Below are 13,499 nucleotides of genomic sequence, written 5' to 3' on the forward strand. Positions count from 1 at the left end.
AAGAACAAATGCCAACCCACTTTTTTTTCTCCTCGTAATAGTCCTTCTTATATGTATCAAAACTCATACTGAACTATGAGTTCTGCATTGCAAAAGAGGATTTACTTTTTGCACCTGTAAGATAACCCACTTCTTAATGAAGATTGTGGGTTTTTTAATTTCAACACATTACAGGGGTACAAATGTTTAGGTTATATATATTATCTATGCCCTACCCAAGTCAGAGTTTCAAGTGGCTTCAAAAGTCTCTTTACAGTTGTAACTTACACACTCGCCCCCAGCCCTGCTCAGTTTTTGCATAGCACATACATTTTCATAGCACCTTTTAACATACTACATAAGATTCTTACTCATTGAGTTTATTATTTATTTTCTAGAATATAAGCTCCAATAGAGTATGAATTTTGTTTATGTTTTCTTCATAAATATATCACAAGTCCATAGAATAGTGGCTGATATATATTACTCAATGTTTATTTGTCAAATGAATGGATGACTATTTATTAGAGGGAGAGAGGGAGAAAGAGAAAGATATTTGTGATACAGTAGAGATAATATTCTGAGAATCCAGAACGCCGGAAGAGAAGACATGACCGTAATTGGGCATTCAGACTCACTTTAGCCTTTTGTATAAAGGAGTATCCTGATGAGATCAGTACCTCAAGAGGTGAGAAACCCCAAGTATTTGTCCTCCCAAACATAAGTCCATTTTTCACAAATGGGAGACTAAGAGAAAAGGTACACACAGTTTTGTGTCAACCACATTCCAACTGCATATCCTATGTTTAGAGTCACCTTAACAGAAGAACAACGTGATGTTTGCACAAAGCACCTGGATGTGTATGTCCATCATTTTTATTCCTTTTATTCATTTTTTAAAATTCATTGCACACAAAATGCTAAAGCTAAGGGATTTGCAGAACATCCATTAGAGATAAGAAATATCTAACCGCTGTTTGTTCATTTTCAACTACCAGACACCTCTAGGCATAGGCGTCACCAAGCCTAGTAATGTAAATAGGTCATTTAAACAAGGAATTCAAGTAGAAAATGGAAATCACTGAAGTACCATTAATGCCCACATCAGCTTGCTTCAACTGGAAATGAGGAGGAAAGATGCACCTACCACCTGAGCTGATGGTACAGGGCACATCAAGCTGTTCTGTCTTTCTTTGACCCTCCTGGCACACTCCTAAATGAAAATGTGGTCAATTTTTAAGGACCAGCTCAAATGCTACTTAGTCCATGAAGGCACAATGATTCCCACAAATGTACAAAATATTGGCTTCTATAAAACCCCTAGCACTTCACTTATATCAACTATGGCACTTACTCTACTTCCCTGGTATTATATTTAAGAGCACTCAACATTGTTGCTACCATGAAGACAGGAATCCTGTGTTTTTAATTTTTTTAATCTCCTTTGGCAACTCAAAAATACATCCAACAAATCCTAATTGATTAAAATCAAATGCTTCCAAAATAATTTCCCACTCCAGTAGGCTAGCAAAGATCTTTGCATATAGTAGGTTTTTGCTGGATTCATTTGAATGGATTCTCAAGCAGATTTATATTTCTGGCACCTTTTGTTCTATTAGTTCTTTCTGATTCAGGTGGGCCATCGAGTAAGGCCAGCAGCAATTGCATGATCTTGTTCTTTTATTAAATTAACCAAGTGTTCTCTCTTTTGTCAAATTTTATTGGTTTCTGGTATAAAATGGCATGTGATATGAAGGATTACCTGAATCATTCAAATGTAGGCTCCATGATGAAAGGAGTTTTTGTTTCTCGGTTCATTACTCTTAGCATGGCTAAAACAGTCCCTGGCACATAGTAGATATTTAAAAATAATTGTCAAATGAAGTTATTCAAAGAACTGAGCAAAACCAGCTTTCCGCCAATAGACTATGGGAGCTGCATAAATACTATGATTCCAGTGGTAAATCATTTCGACCTCCAACAAGGTCGAAATGAAATGACCTCCAACAAGTCCTCCTATTTGTGTAGGCACACATCTCTGCACATCAAAAGGTAGATTTTGTCTTGAGTATGGGCTGGCCTTATGACTTGCTTTGACCAATAGAATGTAGGGAAGTGATGTACTTATCTTACTTCTCTGGTATTATATTTAACAGCACTGATGCCCAGATCTTAAAAGTTCTTGTAGCTTCTGTTTTCCCTTTCTTGACATCACTGAATGATAAGAAACTATGGGTCCGGGTGCAGTGGCTCACACCTGTAATCCTAGCTCTCTGGGAGGCCGAGGCGGGCAGATTGCTCCAGGTCAGGAGTTCAAAACCAGCCTGAGCAAGAGCGAGACCCTGTCTCTCCTATAAATCGAAAGAAATTAATTGGCCAACTAATATATATAGAAAAAATTAGCCGGGCATGGTGATGCATGCCTGTAGTCACAGCTACTTGGGAGGCTGAGGCAGCAGGATTGCTTGAGCCCAGAAGTCTGAGGTTGCTGTGAGCTAGGCTGACGCCACAGCACTCACCCTAGCCTGGGCAGTAGGATTGCTTGAGCCCAGGAGTTTGAGGTTGCTGTGAACTAGGCTGAAACCAGGGGCACTCACTGTAGCCTGAGCAGCAAAGTGAGACTGTCTCAAAGAAAAAAAAATATACAGAAAAACAGAAGCTCGGCCATTAGGTCCACAGCCAGCTCAGCAAATGTTGCAAACAGGCAGGTAAAGCTATCTGAAATGTTTCAACTGAATGAGTTCCCAGCTGAATGCAACTATGTAACTCCAGCCAACACATGGAATAGAGATATTCCAAGCTCTGCTCAGTTGCAGAATCATGAATAACTAGTTTTGTTGTTACAAGCCACTAAGTTTTGGAGTGGTTGGTTTTTTATGCATACTAGATAACTGAGACAATCCATGGAATGATTATCACTCAATGTATGCTTTTTGATGAGGCTTTTTGGTTTTTGTTTTAGCTCTTTTATCTTTTTGCCAAAAAAGTACTTTATAGTGCTTCTTTACTATAATCTTTTAACATATTTTATACATATAAAGAGAATGTTTATAAAATAAGTATAGGGTACAAAGAATATTAAAACAAATACTTATGAAAATAAAGTTTAAAAACCTGTGTGCCTACCACCAAGTTTAAGAAATAGAACATTACATTATATTCGAAGCTCTATAGGTATACTTCTCATGAGTCAACATATTCCCTAAATTTCTGCTTTATCCTTCCCTTGCTTTTCTTTGAAAAATTTCCCCAAATATGATTATATGACCAAATATAAAATTATATGGCTTTATGATTGTGGATAAATGAAAACATGTTTTTTCCAGAACCTGATCTTTTCGTTCAAAATTATGTTTCTGAATTTCATTCATGTTGTTATGCAAAGTTGAGTGCATTCCATTTTTACTGCTATATTGTACATACCACAATTTACGTATCCATTCTACCATTGTTGAACACTTCAGTTTGTTTCTAGATATTGCTTATTACAAAAATGGCTGCTATAAATACTCTTATACATGACTCCCACACTTAAATTTTTTTTCCCTATGGAGTGTATGAGATGGTATCTTACAGTGTTTTACTTTTCATTTACCTAATAACTAAAGAAGTTGAAGATCTTCCCATGTGCCTATTGGCTATTCAGTTAATTCTTTTCTGTGAGGTGCCATTCAAGACTTTTGTCTGTCTATTGGGCTGCTATTTTCCATATTTATATGTAAGGTTTGTTTCCTTATTCTGCTTACTATTCTTTTCACAGTTGTGTGTGTTGCAAATATCTTCTTCCATGCTTATCTTTTCATTTTCTTTATAGTGGCACTTGGTAAATATAAGTTCATATTTGTAGGGTAGCCAACTTTACCAATCACTTATGATTGAGATGTATATGTGTGTGTGTCTTCTTTAAGAAACTTACTTCGAATTTATAATTTCCTATAAAGGTTGTATAGTTCTACCTTTTATATTTAAATTTTTCACACATGTGGCATTATTAGGAGGATATGATATAAATAGAAATCCAATTTCATCTTTTTACATGAGTAACCAGATTTGTAGCTCTATTTATTGTAAAGTCTACTTTAGTCTATCTTCAATGCAAGCTCTGTTATAAATTAAGTTTATATATATGTGTGTGTGTGTATATATATATATATATATACACACATACACACATACATACACATACAGTTCTGGTTTTGAATTTTCTGCTATTTCAGTTGTCTTTGCATCTCTGCCTCTGCAGATAGCAGACTCCTATACCATTGCTTTATAATAATTCATGCTGCCTGGTGAGGCAAAGCTACCTCCCTTGTTCTTCTTCAGGAATGAGCAAACTATTAATATTTGCTTTTCCATGTAATCATTAGACCCAGATTGGCCAGTTTCCCCAAAATAAATAGGTCAATATTAACTTAAATTATATCAAATTACAAATCAATTGATGAAGCTTTGCAATTTTTATGGTTTTGAGACTTCCAATCCATGAACATGATATGGACTTTAATGTTATTTTAATAATATACTCTAATTCTGTCCTTAAAAGTTTTGCAAATGCTTGTTAGATTTATTCCTAGGTAATTCGGAATTACATTAACTGTTGCAAAAATATAGCAATACAATTGATTCATGTTTATTGGTTTTTGTATCAAGTAAACTTACCAAATTCCTTTATTAATTGTAATTCAGCTATACATTCTTTTGAAATGTCAATTAAGATAATCTTATTTGTGAGTAATAGTGGCTTCATTTCTTCTCTTCAAATTATGCCTTTTTTTATTTTCTTTTTCTTACCAAATTCATCTGGCAAGGGTTTTTACTTCAATGTTAAACAGAAAGTAATCTTAGAATCATCTCAAGCATAAAAAACATCTCCTTTAACCATTAAGAATAATGTTTGAACTATGCTTTTTTTTTTTTTTTTTTTTTTGAGACAGAGTCTCACTTTGTTGTCCAGGCTAGAGTGAGTGCCGTGGTGTCAGCCTAGCTCACAGCAACCTCAAACTCCTGGTCTCGAGTGATCCTTCTGCCTCAGCCTCCCGAGTAGCCGGGACTACAGGCATGCGCCACCATGCCCGGCTAATTTTTTTACATATATATATCAGTTGGCCAATTAATTTCTTTCTATTTATAGTAGAGACGGGGTCTCGCTCTTGCTCAGGCTGGTTTTGAACTCCTGACCTTGAGCAATCTGCCCGCCTCGGCCTCCCAAGAGCTAGGATTACGGGCGTGAGCCACAGCGCCCGGCCTGAACTATGCTTTTTGAAGGTAACCATTTTTAGATTTTAAACTAGTTTTCTTCTATTATTTGCAAATTATGCATGGATATTCGATTTTATAAAAAATTTTTTACACTGTTGAAATGATATTTTTCCTCTATTTTTGTCAATGTGGTGAATTACAATAAATGAAAGTTCTAATATTAGAATTATTACAGTCACCTGACATTCCTGGAATGAATCCAAATTGATGATAAATTAGTTATTTTATAGTGTACAATTTGATTACCTAAATGTTCCAGGATTTTTACACCTATAATCATGAGTGCGATGATCTGTAAATTTTCATTCCTTTAGTATCCCTGTCAAAGTGTTGGTACTCATGTGTATGTTAGCTTATAGCATCAGAAAATGAAATTTAAATAAATACCACTTTTAAAACAGATAACACTTTACCTATATGAATATAGACATATGACTAACTCAAAAGATGTTGAAAATCTATTCAGAGAAAATAAAACTTTTTAAAAGAGCCATTAATAAAAATCTCTAAAAAATGGTAAGCCATACCATGTTATAATTTGAAAAACTCAAAATTATAAAGTACCCCCAAATTGACTGATAGACTAACATTCCAATCCCAATCAAAATCCAGCAGGTTTGTGTGAGAATTTAGGGAAATGCAGAGACCTAAGAATATCCAAAATATTCTTGAAAAAGTTGGAAAGTCTTGCTTTACCAGATATCAAGACTTATTATAAATCTATAATTAAGATAAGATAGTATTTGCTCAGGGATAGACAAAATAGAGCAGGGCAACAGAATAAAGAAGCCAGAACAGATTTATGCATAAATAGATACTTAATATAAGACAGAATAGCACTATAGACCATAACGGAAAAAACAGACTGTTAAAAAATGGTTCTGGGACCATTTTTCCCATATGGGAAAAAATAAAATTGGTCCTTTCTCTCCCATGCACACAAAAATTAATTCCATGTGAATTGAAAATCTAAATAAGAGAAGCAAAACTATGAAGGTTTTAAAATATAGGAAAATCATGAACCCAGGGTAAGAATCTTTTAAGCATGTAAGTATTAACCCTAAAGGAAAAATTCAACTTTATTAAAATTAAGCACTTATCCTATATTTCAGCAATATTTGCAACAATATTAATGAGAAAGTACTAGACTCCTGAGTATATAAAGAACACCTACAATTTTGAATTCAATTAAATTTCTATGCTGATAATACTTTTTAAAAAAAGAACGCCTACAAATCAATAACAACACAAACAACCTATAGAAAACTAGGCAAAACTTTCAAATAGGCACTTCACAAAAGAGGAAATCCAAATAGATAATAAACATATGAAAAGATTTTAGATCTCATTGATCGTCAGAAAAATATAAATTAAAAATTCCAAGAGTTATAATTTCAGAACCACATCACTGGCAAACATTAAAGTCTGACACTACCATGTGTTGATTAGAAAGTGGAGCATTAGGAAATCTCGTACACTGTTGGTGAAGGTGAAGTAGTATAAGCCACTTTGGAAATTTGATTAGCATTACCTATCAATTTAAAAAAAGGCACACCCTGGGTGAGAGAATTGCAGAAATGTTAATCAAAGAACACTAAATTTTAACTAGACAGGAAAAATAAGTTCAAGAGATCTACACCATGGTGACTACAGTTAATAATATTTTATTGTATATTTGAAGATTGCTAAGAGAGATTTTTCTCACCACAAAAAAAAATGACAAGTACATGAGCTAATGCATATGTTCAAAAGCATGATTTATCCATTCCACAATGTATGCATATATGAAAACATGTACACCATAAATATATACAATTTTTACTTGTTAATTTAAATAAATGCCAACCAGCATATAGACATAACCTATAACAAATCAGCTTCTAGAGAATCTCATGTGCACGTGCAACAGGAAATTTGCTACCATTGCCCCAAATTGGAATCCACCCAAATATCTGTCATCAATAAAGTGGACAAATTATAATACATTCATACAATGAAATACCACATCACAATGAACACGAGCAACAATAACCATAATGACATAGATGAATCTCACAAGCATAAAAAAGCTGGACACAAAATTATACATATGGTATGAATCTTTACATGTAAAGTTCAAAACCAGGCAAAACTTAACAGTATTGTTTTTAAAAGCATAGATAAGTGGTAAAGCAAAAAGAGAAGCAAAACATGAATACCATAAAAGTCAGGATGTAAGATTCCTAAAGGGAGAAGACAGAAAGCTGTGACCATGGAAGAGCAGACAGGGCAGTGTGCTATTTTGAAATTTTTGTAGTTTTTATATTGCTGTATGTTTTACTATCACTCATAGCTCTATGGATGTTTTATGCACTTTTCCATACTTACATAAAATATGAAAATACAAATATTAATTGCTTTGTTTTTGTTTTAAAACAAACATTAAATACCTTGAGAGGCAATATAGTAGAGAGGTTAAAATGAGGCTCTGAAATCTAACCAACCTGGATTCCAACCCAACTCCGTCACTCAATCAGCCCTGTGACCTTGCACCAGTTAATTAATTTCCCTAAAAGCGAGTGGTTCTACCCTTTACTGCACTTTGTAATCAACTGGGGAGCTTTAAAAACTACTAAAGTCCAGGTCCCACCTCCAGAGGTTCTGATTTAATTGGTCCAGGTGAATGACGGCCTGACCATTGATAGTTTTAAGAGTTCCCCAGGCAATTCTAATGGGCAGCCACAGCTGTGAACCATTGCTCTAAGCCCTAGTTTCCTCATCTGTAAAACTGCAATGATGATGATAATAATAATAGTACCATGTTGAAGGGTTGTTATAAGGATGAAAAAGAATAGGGTGTGCACAATGCTTAGGATAGTCTCTGGTATTCAATAAAGTTTCACTCTTACTGTTAAACCGTTCATCCTATTACTTACAAACAAGTTTTAAAGTTTGATTGCAATTGATATTGAAGAATCATAAAAAATAGATGGTATTTTTAAGAAATCAGATTTGATGACAATCTGAGTGCAAAAGAATAAAAGATGAGAACACTGGTTGGCATGCTCTGGTGTTAAAATAAAAAAGAAAAGAAAAGGAAGCAGACCAGTCTTTTGACGTCAGCTATCTAGACAAAATCTCTTGGTTCCTTTCTGTTGTAATTTTCCAAGTTTATACAAGTGATTCAAAAACCAGTGAAAGACTTGGCTTTATGTTTGCTGGCCTTTCTGTGGATAGAATCTTAGAAATGCTAGTGCCTTATAGATACAATGTTGTCTTTGTTTAAGGATTTTGTTTTCTAACCCCCCCAAAAATAATTAATTAAGCTTGAATTCTCTCATCCCCCTCTACAATGCTCTCAACAGCTGGTGCTTTTTTAGGACATGCTAATTTTTGCTTGGACTCCATGATGATACAGTATTTGTTTGCCATAAACATGTTATAGAGTGGATTTGTGATTTTCTAAAACCAATCAGTAATCATTGCATTAGAAATCTTCCTTCATGCGGACAAAATTAAAAAGTTTCTTTGTGATCACAGACATCAAAAAATCTTTCTCTAATTTCATTCATGAGTTGGGTACCTCCACAACCTAAAAAATAGTGTTAAGATTTTGGAATTCATAATAACAAAGTTTTTTTGATTAAGTAAGCTGCTTTGTCATTTCAAAAACAACTTTAGTTGAGTGGGTTATTACACTTATTCCCTTAAACTGTCATTTAGCAAACACACACTGAAGTAGAATGTCCACCAAAGGCAAAAAAAAAAAAAAAAAAAAGTGGAAAAGAGATGCCTTAAACAAAGGAGAAGGTTATGGGATGGTGAGAAGAATGGAGGGAATCTGTTTGCTGGCTCAGCTCTCAGCTAGATTCCATCTAGTCCACCTGTCAAATGCCAAGAAAAATAAGTGCATTTTTCATGGGCTGATATCTCCAGTTCTCTCCTCTGACCTCCTTCCTTCCTGACCCTGTGACCTACCCTGCTCTGAGCAACTGTGCCCAGCACCTGGGAGGCAAAAGAACCCTGCAGAAGCCAACATTCCTGTAGCCGGATAACTCAACCAATTCAGCTGTTTTCCTTGCCACGCCCTTGATCTGGGCTTCCATCCAAACCTCCTGGGCTTCCTCCTCCTCCTTCACTGTCAAAAACTAGAAACCAAGACCCCCAGCCCTGTCTCCTGCCACCCCTCCCTCTCTTCTCATCCCCCAACCTCAGCAAGGCCCTCTTTTCTCCCCACCTCTGTGTCTCCCCATCTTTCAGCCTTTGCTTCCTTCCTGTGCCTTGTGAAACCCCATTTCTATAAGGAACAAACTTCCTTTGGTCTGAAGAATTCCCTTGAGCATTCCCACAACATGAATAAAAAAATGAACTTAGCTTCTTTCCCAAACCTGCAATTCCTTTAGGCACAATGATCTTCTTAATCAGCAGGGCACCAGGCCTTGTAGAGACCACAACCTTCTCCTCCCATTTGCCTCCCATATCCAGTCTGCTGTTGTGCTCTAGCAATCCTAACCCTAAGGATCTTGTGTAGGGGAGGGGGACCTAGATGGGCCCATGCTCAATTATTAACCATTCTATTATAATTTTAGATTTTATTATGAAGAGTTTCAAACATACACTTAGAGACTAGTACAGCAAAAATTCCATGTATCCACCACCTAACTCCATCAGATCTTAACATTTTACCACACTACATTTGATTCCATTTCCTTTCAGCACTATTAGTTTTTTTTAACAGACGAAACACAAAAAGGTTGAGTAACTTTCCCCAGGACCACATCACATACCCAGTATGGTATCTAAGACACAGTACAAAGAGTCATTTGCTCATTAGAACTTGGCATAAATGTATAAGCCTCTCTGAGTCCCAACCGTTACTTCCTTCCCTATGTCCCTTCCAACTTGCTTCCTTTGAATATGGGTATTTCTATCTGCATTAGTTGCCTCTCTCAATATTTTCCTTGCTTTCTACATCTTTGCTTGTGCATCTCCCTATTTTCCTTTTATAATCTTTCTCATATGATTTTTTTATGTCATTTAATAACTACAGTCATGCAGATTCGTTCTGAAAAATGCATCATTAGGCAATTTCTTCACTGTGGGAACATCATAGAGTGGACTTACACAAACCCAAATGGTATAGAGCCTGCTACACACCTAGGCTGTATGCCATAGCCTATTGCTCCTAGGCTACAAACCCGTGCAGCATGTTACTGTACTGAATACTGTAGGCAACTGTAACACAATGATAAATATTTTATCTAAACTTAGAAAAGATATGGTAAAAATGTGGTATACAAGATAAAAAAAAATAGTACACCTAAGAGGGCACTTACCAGGAGAGGAGCTTGCAGGGCTGGAAGTTGCTCTGGGTGAGTCAGAGAGTGGCGAGTGAATGTGAAGCCCTAGGGCATTACTGTACACTGCTGTAGACTTTATAAACACTGTACATTTATACTAAATTTATTTTTTAAATTTTTCTTTCTTCAATAGTAAATTAATGGCTGGGCGCGGTGGTTCACGCCTGTAATCCTAGCACTCTGGGAGGCCAAGGCAGGTGGATTGCTCAAGGTCAGGAGTTCGAAACCAGCCTGAGCAAGAGCAAGACACCATCTCTACTAAAAATAGAAACTAATTAACCAACTAAAAATATATATACAAAAAATTAGCCGGGCATGGTTGCACATGCCTGTAGTCCCAGCTACTTGGGAGGCTGAGGCAGCAGGATTGCTTGAGCCCAGGAGTTTGAGGTTGCTGTGAGCTAGGCTGACGCCACGGCACTCACTCTAGCCTGAGCAACAAAAGTGAGACTCTGTCTCAAAAAAAAAAAAAAAAAGTAAATTAACTTGTATTTGCTGTACATTTTTATTTTATAAACTTAAATTTTTAAAAATTGTTTACTCTTATAATAACACTTAGCTTAAAACAAACACATCATACAAGGGTACAAAAATATCTATATCCTTATTCTATAAGCTTTTTTCTATGTCCACATTTTTTTTTCTTTTTAAACTTTTTTGTTGAAAACTAAGACAAAAACACACACATTAGCGGAGGCCTACATATAATTACGACTATGATATCACTAGGCAATAGGAATTTTTCAGCTCCATTGTAATCATATGGGACCACTGTCATATATTTGGTCCACTGTTTACCATGCATGACTGTATTTCATAAGCACCTACTATGACCCAGGCACTATTCTAGGCCCTTCGGAAATGTATCTATCAACCTTTTTCTCTATGGAGCTTTCTCTTTGCTGATACCGCTTGTTTTCTGACCATGAGTCAATCTGAAATTTTTTCCTTTTATCATCTCCACCCTTATCACCTCTTTTCACACTCTCCTCACCCAAGCCAATTATAAAAGAAAATGGAAGCATTATTTTATTTATTGTGTTTCTACACTGGAATGAGTTCTCCATATCTTAATTTTTAAAAGTTAAGAAATATTGGAAATTATTCAGATTTTTAGCAGCAGCACTCAAAGCAGCTTTTATTTCTCACCAAGCACCTTGGATCCCAAGCACACCTGAGTAGTCTCCATTCTTCTAATTTACGTCCAGACTTTCATTTATACTATTCCTTGTTAGATGGGACATTCTCAACCTGGATTTGTCAAGGTTCTTTGGAGACTTGGCTGCCACTTTTCGTGCTTTCTCACTCAAGTCTCCAGCATTTAGCACAATGCCCCGTGCACAGAAGGAGCTCGAGAAATGTTTATTGTATTCTTTTAAACTTAATAAAAATTAAGTTACTCATTACTTGGTGCAGCATGTTTTCTGTTAGCTAATGGGCCACCATAGAAACAAATTCCTCAGCTCAAATTGAAAGGCTAAGATGGAAAAAGAGAAGGTAAAAAGAAAGGCCAAGGAAGAACTCAACAATCGTCACTCTGAGAAGGAATGAGAAACTCTTGAAGATGGTTCTTTCTCAGGGTTAAAGAACTGTCAGAGGTGGGGTAGAAGCAACTGCAAATAGTTTGCTTCCCTATTAATCCTTCAGCGGAGGAAAACCTGTTCTAAGTACAAGAAGTAACAGCTGCAGTTCTGCCAGCACATTCCACAGAAGTCACAAGGAAATTGATGAGAATTCAAACACTCCGTGATAGCAGTAGGAAGAAGCTTCCCAAGAAAAACACCAGGAAAAGGGATTTGTAGACTTTTCTCCTTTAGAAAAGGGAAGAATTAAACTACATGTATTTAAAAGACCCCAGCGAACTAGAGAAAATGGCACCAGATGCCCCTATGAAAGTTTACACAAAGGGACACAGCACCAGTGTTAAATAACTAGGAAATTGAAAATAATAATAGTTAACAATGAATCATATATTTCAAAATAGCTAGAAGAGAGGACTTAAAAATGTTCCCAACAGTGCTCGCTTTGGCAGCACCTACACTAAAGTTGGAACAATACTGAGAAGATTAGCATGGCCCCTTTTATTTAAATAGAAAAAAAAAAATGTTCCCAACACATGGAAATGGTAAATACTGGAGGAGATGGATATCCTAAATACCCTGACTTGATCATTACACATTCTATGCATGTAACAAAATCTCACATGCACCCATAAATATGTATAAATATTATGCATCAAAAAAAATTAGAATTTTCTCTCTCAAGGCCCCACCCAAGTCCAAAGTGGTTTACAACACTAGAGTGAGATAATTTATCTACAACAAGATACAGCCCTTTATGGTCAACTATCTGAGGAGTTTAGTAATTAAACTCCTTTGGAATATATGTACTAGCTATTTGAGAAGAAAGGCATTCCTGGCAAAGCAATGCTATAGATTCTTGGAGCACCCGGATCTTCACGAGGGCTAAATAGACCACATCCTTAGAAAAGGACCAGATTTTGCAATACCTACCTGCAATGAAATCAACTGGGGTGCTTGTTAAAAATGCAGATTTCAGAATTCAGAAATTTAGATTTCTAGACCCCAACTCTCTTCTATTAAATCAAGGTTTACAGATGGAAGAATAAGTCCATGTTAAATAACTAGGAAATTTAAAAAACAAAACAAAACCCTGCCCTCTAGGCTTTCCCCAAATTCAAACTGGTTTGCAGTACTTTTGTGAGAGCTGAGATAAGAGTTCCTGGGCGTTAAATGCATTTCAGCAAATTTCCCTGAAATCCCTGGTGATTAATAACACACACTAAAGTTTGAGAAGCAGAGGCTTAAAGGTCTAGAGACCAGAGTGCGTGTTTCAGCCACAAACCTCTTACGTGAGCCAAAAAGCTACCTGTCCTGAAGTTTCCTGTTTTGGGAACATCCC

General features: G+C 36.0%; 1 non-coding gene and 1 pseudogene across 1 annotated transcript; one reads left to right on the top strand and one right to left on the bottom strand.

Annotated features, from left to right (window-relative positions):
* Nucleotides 1-36: 36 nt before the first annotated feature.
* Nucleotides 37-179, bottom strand: LOC142874738 (small nucleolar RNA SNORA40). The gene has a single exon (XR_012922372.1). It is a non-coding gene; the product is annotated as a small nucleolar RNA SNORA40 (small nucleolar RNA).
* Nucleotides 180-12,593: 12,414 nt separating this feature from the next.
* LOC142874680 (uncharacterized) lies at nucleotides 12,594-12,685 on the top strand (annotated as a pseudogene).
* Nucleotides 12,686-13,499: the final 814 nt, after the last annotated feature.

Source organism: Microcebus murinus, chromosome 12 (genome assembly GCF_040939455.1).
Source record: "Microcebus murinus isolate Inina chromosome 12, M.murinus_Inina_mat1.0, whole genome shotgun sequence".
Taxonomy (NCBI): domain Eukaryota; kingdom Metazoa; phylum Chordata; class Mammalia; order Primates; family Cheirogaleidae; genus Microcebus; species Microcebus murinus.